Here is a 6,109-nt window from a genome sequence, read left to right as displayed (position 1 = left end):
GACCTTTATCAGGATGTTCAAGGCCCGGTTGAATGGGGTGTCCCACTTGGGCCTCGCCGACGACTGTGATGACTTGTCGCTTTCGGCTGCCTTTTGGTGCTGCTCTTTCTGCAACAGGAACGTGGATGGTTTACTAGTGTGACAAAGCTTGCAGTTGAATTGATTGGAAGCTAATATGATAATGTGGTAATATAACATTTAGCAGAAGTCTTTCTGACTTTGTCCCACTCGTACCGGGCCCTGATCTAGTCATGCTCCAGCGGGTCGGTGAACTCCGCCCAGGGGTCTGGGATTCCGAGACTTTCACGTTATGCGTCCTCCTTGGCCCATATGTGCCTCTTCCCCTCGTAACCACGACTTCCGAGGCGGTGGGGAGGCGTGTTCCTGGCCTGGAGCACCTTCATTTTCTTCGACCTTGCCTTGACTTCTTATTTACTTCAATTCTCCTTGAATTTTGCAAAGTCCTCTTCCATTATTGTTGGATTATCAGCATGAATCTTGGACCATGGTTCATTCTTTGCAATCACTTTTTTCACCCGAACTTTCCAGGAGGACAAGTCGTTGGTGAACGTCACCATCGCCTTGTCGTTTATCTCTGTCATGGCGACGTCGTCACACGGCTCTTTATATTTGCCTTCATTCCGGCCGAGGAACAGGAACCTATTGTGCAACTTCTTTAGGAGCATGTCCTCCATATGTGGTATCTGCTTCAACCTCTCATCATTGATGTTGGCGGTTTCCTAGAGGATGCAACCAAGTTGATTGCCCCAGCACGAGCGCGCATCCTCCGGCGCCGTTGGCTCTAACTTCTTGGGGTGCATCTCCGTGAACACAATTTGTCTGATGCCGAGCTCATTTGGTCTTTGTGTCCTCTTCTTCTTCATTGCTTTACCGGCTACGATATCATCGTTACCGGTCTCGGGGGTGGTGTCGGTGTCGGTGCCGGTGCTGGTGCCGGTGTCGGCTTCGGTGTCGCGGTTGGTGCCACTGCCGCCACCATGCAACCCCATCTGGTGTTTGTCTAGGTAATCGAAATAGTGATTTGCTGCCTCGATGGGGTCTGCGAGGCGAGCAAAACCACCCATGACTTCGGCGTCGGTAGACATGTTTCCTATTCAACAATTGTAAATAAAATATATAATGAAGAGAAAAAAAGGGGCCTATATTTGGTTGGAATGTTGATTCATTCCCCTTCCGGCAAATCTCGGGTACTCCATATGTCCTAGTTTCTAGCATGAAATTTTCGGCATGACCTTTGCTAAAAAGTGGACATATGGAGCGCCTAAAATTTGACGGAACGGAAATGAATCAACATTCCAACAAAACATGGGCCACTCGGATATTTTTCCACATTCAACCAACATATAACATCAATGACATATATCATTTGCAAAATATATCATTCAAGCAAGTACATAGAGTGAAATGACCTCACTAAACATTGCACCCCAAGCATTTGCTACTAGTTTGCCCTAAACTAATAACCAAATTTGCTACTACTTTGCCCAAAACTAATTTACTAATTTTCTACAAAATTTGCTACTGTTTTTTATTTATAGGTATTTTAGCTACTGCCCTAATTAGCTACTATTTTTTATAATTTGGCCCTAGTTTAGCTAATACCCTAATTTCTAGGTATTTTAGCTAGTGCCCTAATTTTCTACAAAAATTTGCTACTCTTTTTTATTTATAGGTATTTTAGCTACTGCCCTAATTAGCTAAATTTGCTCATTTGCTAAAAAAATTAACTACTGTTTTTATTACAAAAATCTATTGTTTTTATAGCTATTTTATATACCTACAAAAACTAATTAGCTACTGTTTTTTACAAATTTTAGCTACTGTTTTTTTATAAATATTTGCTACTATTTTTTAGTTTTGTGCAATTTGCTACTATTTTTTATTTATAGGTATTTTATATACCCTAAACTAAATTGCTAAATTGCACTAAACTAAATTTACTAAATTTCCCTAAACTAAATTGCTAGGCTAGGGTTCAAATTAGAGAGAGAGAGGGACAACAAAGAGCAGAGAGAAAGAGGGAGAGGAGGGCAGGGGAGAGGAGAGGGAGAGGCTTACGGGGCGGGGGAGAGGGCGGCGGCGGCAACAAGGTCGACGACAGGCGCAGGGGCAATGGCCGGTGAGGTCGATGGCGGGCCCAAGGGCGACGTCGGGCGCAGGGACGACGGCTGGTGAGGTCAAGTGCGGGCACAGGGGCGACGGTCGACGAGGTAGAGGGCATCAACAGCGTGCGCAGGGGCGACGGTCGGCGACAGAGGGGGAGAGGTGGAGATTGGGGGGTGAGACTTGGTGAAATTTTGAGCCCGCACAACGGGGGGTTAACTCAACATAGCGGTAGCGCTGGTTTGGAAACAAGCGTTATAGCTAACTTAGCTATAGTGTTGTATCCTAAGCAAGCGCTATTGCTAACTGTTCCAATTTTTATTTTTTTAAATCTAAAATACAAGTAGCAGCAGCGCTGGGCTAGCTGGTCCCCAGTCCAGCATTATCGCTATTTTTCTTTTCTTCTTATTATTTTCCTTTTCTAGTTTCTATTTTTCTTTTCTTTTATTATTTTCCTTTTCTTTTCTAATTACTTTTCTTTTTCTTTTGTACTGCTTTCTCCCTTTGTTTTTGTTTTTTTGTTTTTCTCCCGACGATGGCGTCTCCCTCTCCAACATTGTGCAAATATCACTGGAACCATGCATGTGGTGGTAACATATCAGTTGACCGATAACGGTTACTTAAGTGCGTACAAAAAATAGATACACACACACACACACACACACACACACACACACATATATATATATATATATATATATATGTTGGTTTCTCAGCTACGTCGACGATGTTTCACATAAGCTTCTTCCCTTTCTTGTTTGTTGCCGAGTAATTGAGCCCCTCCTTGTGACTTTTCCAGAGCCATGGAGTACGATCTTTCTTAGGTAATGTAGTCTTGATTCTTCTTTTCATGTATGCTTCATCGTCATCGTCATCTTCCCTCATCGGGTTGTCGTATTGGCCGTAGTATTCCTCGTTGGCGACTCCATCCATTCTGACGATGCTCCTTTTGGATCTCCTCACGACAACACAGCTGGGATTGGCCGGGTCGGTTATGAAGAAGCATTGTGTCACGTGCTTAGCGTGTACCCATGACTCATTTTTGGCGATGACGTTAACGTTCACGGGAGTGCTCTTCGCATCGGGTATAGACATGGTGGTGAAATACTTGTTTTCTCTTACGACGTCATTGGCCCATCTGACACGGAACATCGTCGCATCGTGCATTCCAGCATAGTCAAGCTCCTAGATCTCTTCGACCCTTTCGTAGAATCTTTCAGTTGTGCCGTTGGCGTCGGTCATGGATTGAATTGTCACCCCGGAGTTCTGGTAATCACTTTCAATGTCTTTGGCCTCCATGTAGAACATGTAACTATTGATATCATAGGACTGATAGGTCGCGAGCTTGGGCCTGGGTCATGTGCTAAGGCTTGTATGAGCAATCCGTCCGAACTGCCTCTTCTGGGGGATTTTCAAGAACTTGCTCTTTGAACCAATGCAAGAAAGCGGCGTTATGCTCTACAGTAACTTCGTCGTCCGTCTTGAGCATCCCCTTATCACGGTACTTCTTTGCGATGCTTTCTTTGTGTCGTGCCACATAATTATCTACCACATCTAGGTGTTGTAGCACTACTAAGTTAGCCCTGTCAAAGTCGTTCCGTCGATCCGAGTAGTCCATGTGCAATTCCCTGCGGCCGTTGTTGTGACCATCTCCTTCAAGCTTCCCATCGTGCTTCTTGACGGGCAAACCAACAACAGGGTCTCCGACGCTTATATAATTCTCACAAAAGGAGACACACTCATGCGTCACATACCCCTGGATGATGCACCCTTCGAGGCGGGACTTATTACAAACGAATCCTTTGATGACCCCATTCATCCTCTCGAACGGCATCAAGCTGTGAAGGAATGTCGGCCCGAGGTCGATGATGTCGTCCATGATGTGGACACATAGATGCACCATGACGTCAAAGAACACGAGCTGGAAGTACATCTCAAGCTCACGTAGTATGACAACGATCTCTTCCTGTAGCCTTCGGAGCTACTTCACACTTGTGGCCTTTCGAGGGATAACATCGAAGAAGTTGCAGAGACCAGTAAGCGTGTCACAGACGTGCTTGTCCATTATCCCTCTAATGGCAACCGGGGGTATCTACGTCATCATCACGTGACTGTCATGAGACTTCATCCCGCTCAACCTTTTCTTATTGGGGTCTAGAAATCTGCTTATCTTCCACAGTAACCAGAACTGAATTTTATTCCCATAAGGCACTTGATGAATTGATCGATCTCCTTCGGACTTAAGGTGAAGCAAGAAAGGGGTCAATAATTCTCCCCCTTCTTGTTGAATTTTTTGCCCCTTTCCCCCTCCTCCGTCTCTGTCTCCGTCTCCTTCATCAACTTTTTATGGTGGAGATCTTTCCTAATCATCAAATCTTCCAAGTCTTTCCTTGCCTTCGGCCCACCCTTGGTCTTCTCCGGCATGTTCATCAGTGTTGCCAAGCAAGCTCTCGGGCAAATTCTTCGTGATATGCATTTGATCAAGGCAATGAGGCGTGTCATGATTGGGCCAGTACTCCAAGTCCCAGAAAACATACCTCATTTTCCATACCTTCAACAGCGGCTCCGGCGCCTTTTTGATCTTTCCAGGCGCGGGGCATTGTTCCCAGTTTCTCAACAGCTCGTCTATTTTGGTGTTGCTCCTCTTACGTGGAGGTCCTCGAAGCTCATCCAACCCATTGAATAGATCTCCATGCTTTCTCCACGGGTCATCCTTCTCGAGCCATCTACGATGCCCCATGTACACGATTTTCTCGGACCCGCCATCTTTCATTGACGTAAGCTGCTGAGACATTGTATCATCCATGCACCTCATGCATCTGCAGTATCCGTGGCACACCTGACCTAGGGTGTACCCGTAACTGAGATAGTCGTGCACCGTCGTCATCAACGCAACTCTCATATGGAAATACTCTCATTTGCTGGTGTCCCATGTCCATGTCGGTGATTTCCATAACGTGTCTAGCTCCTCTTGCAGAAGAACCATATACAAGTTAATACTATTTCCCGGTTGTTTCGGCCCTTGAATCAGCATGCTCATGTGTATGTACTTTGTCTTGATGCACTTCCATGGGGGGAGGTTGTACATCCATACAAACACGTGTGCGATTTGGTTGGTGTTCTGGTTTCCAAACGGATTCATGCCATCGGTACTCACACCAAGCATGACGTTCCTTGGATCTTATGCAGCAAATCCATATACGGCGTTGAATGCTTTCCACTGGCTAGAATCTACGAGGTGTCTCAGCCTCAGATCATCTCCAGCGTCGGGCTTCTTCCTCTCCGCGTGCCAGCGCATGAGCTTTGCTTCCTTAGGATCTACGAAATACCGCTGCAGAATGGGAGTGATCGGGAAGTACCATACAACTTTCTAAGGAGCTTTCTTTCCTGCCTTCTTGTATCGAGAACATTGCACACTGGACAGCTGGTTTTTTCCGCGTGCTCCCCCCGATAAATAATGCAATCATTGATGCATGCATGGTACCTAATGTGCGACAAATCAAAAGGGCAAATGATTTTCTTGGCCTCCTCGACACTAGTATGACATAGGTTCCCCGTGGGAAGAACTTTATTATGTAGATACTTCAAATGCCCATCGAGGCTTTTGCCTGTCCATTTGTTTTTGGCCTTCGTCTTTAGAAGTTCAAGTGTAAAACTCAAGCGGGTCACCTCGGGATCGCAACCATCATACAATGGAGTCCTCGAGTCTACTTCAAGTTGCACCAGCTTGGCCTCCTCTCTAGAAGCAGCTCTCTCACTAGTCGTACTCTTGTGAAGGAGGTTGTCGGTGTTAAAACCAGCGGATCTCGGGTAGGGGATCCCGAACTGTGCGTCTAGGCGGATGGTAATAGGAGACAAGGGACACGATGTTTTACCCAGGTTCGGGCCCTCTTGATGGAGGTAAAACCCTACGTCCTGCTTGATTAATATTGATGATGTGTGTTACAAGAGTAGATCTACCACGAGATCAAGGAGGCTAAACCCT

The sequence above is a fragment of the Triticum dicoccoides genome, chromosome 3B, assembly GCF_002162155.2.
Source record: "Triticum dicoccoides isolate Atlit2015 ecotype Zavitan chromosome 3B, WEW_v2.0, whole genome shotgun sequence".
NCBI classification, from domain to species: domain Eukaryota; kingdom Viridiplantae; phylum Streptophyta; class Magnoliopsida; order Poales; family Poaceae; genus Triticum; species Triticum dicoccoides.
The sequence above is the reverse complement of the archived record's forward strand: the minus strand, read 5'-3'. Positions refer to the sequence as shown.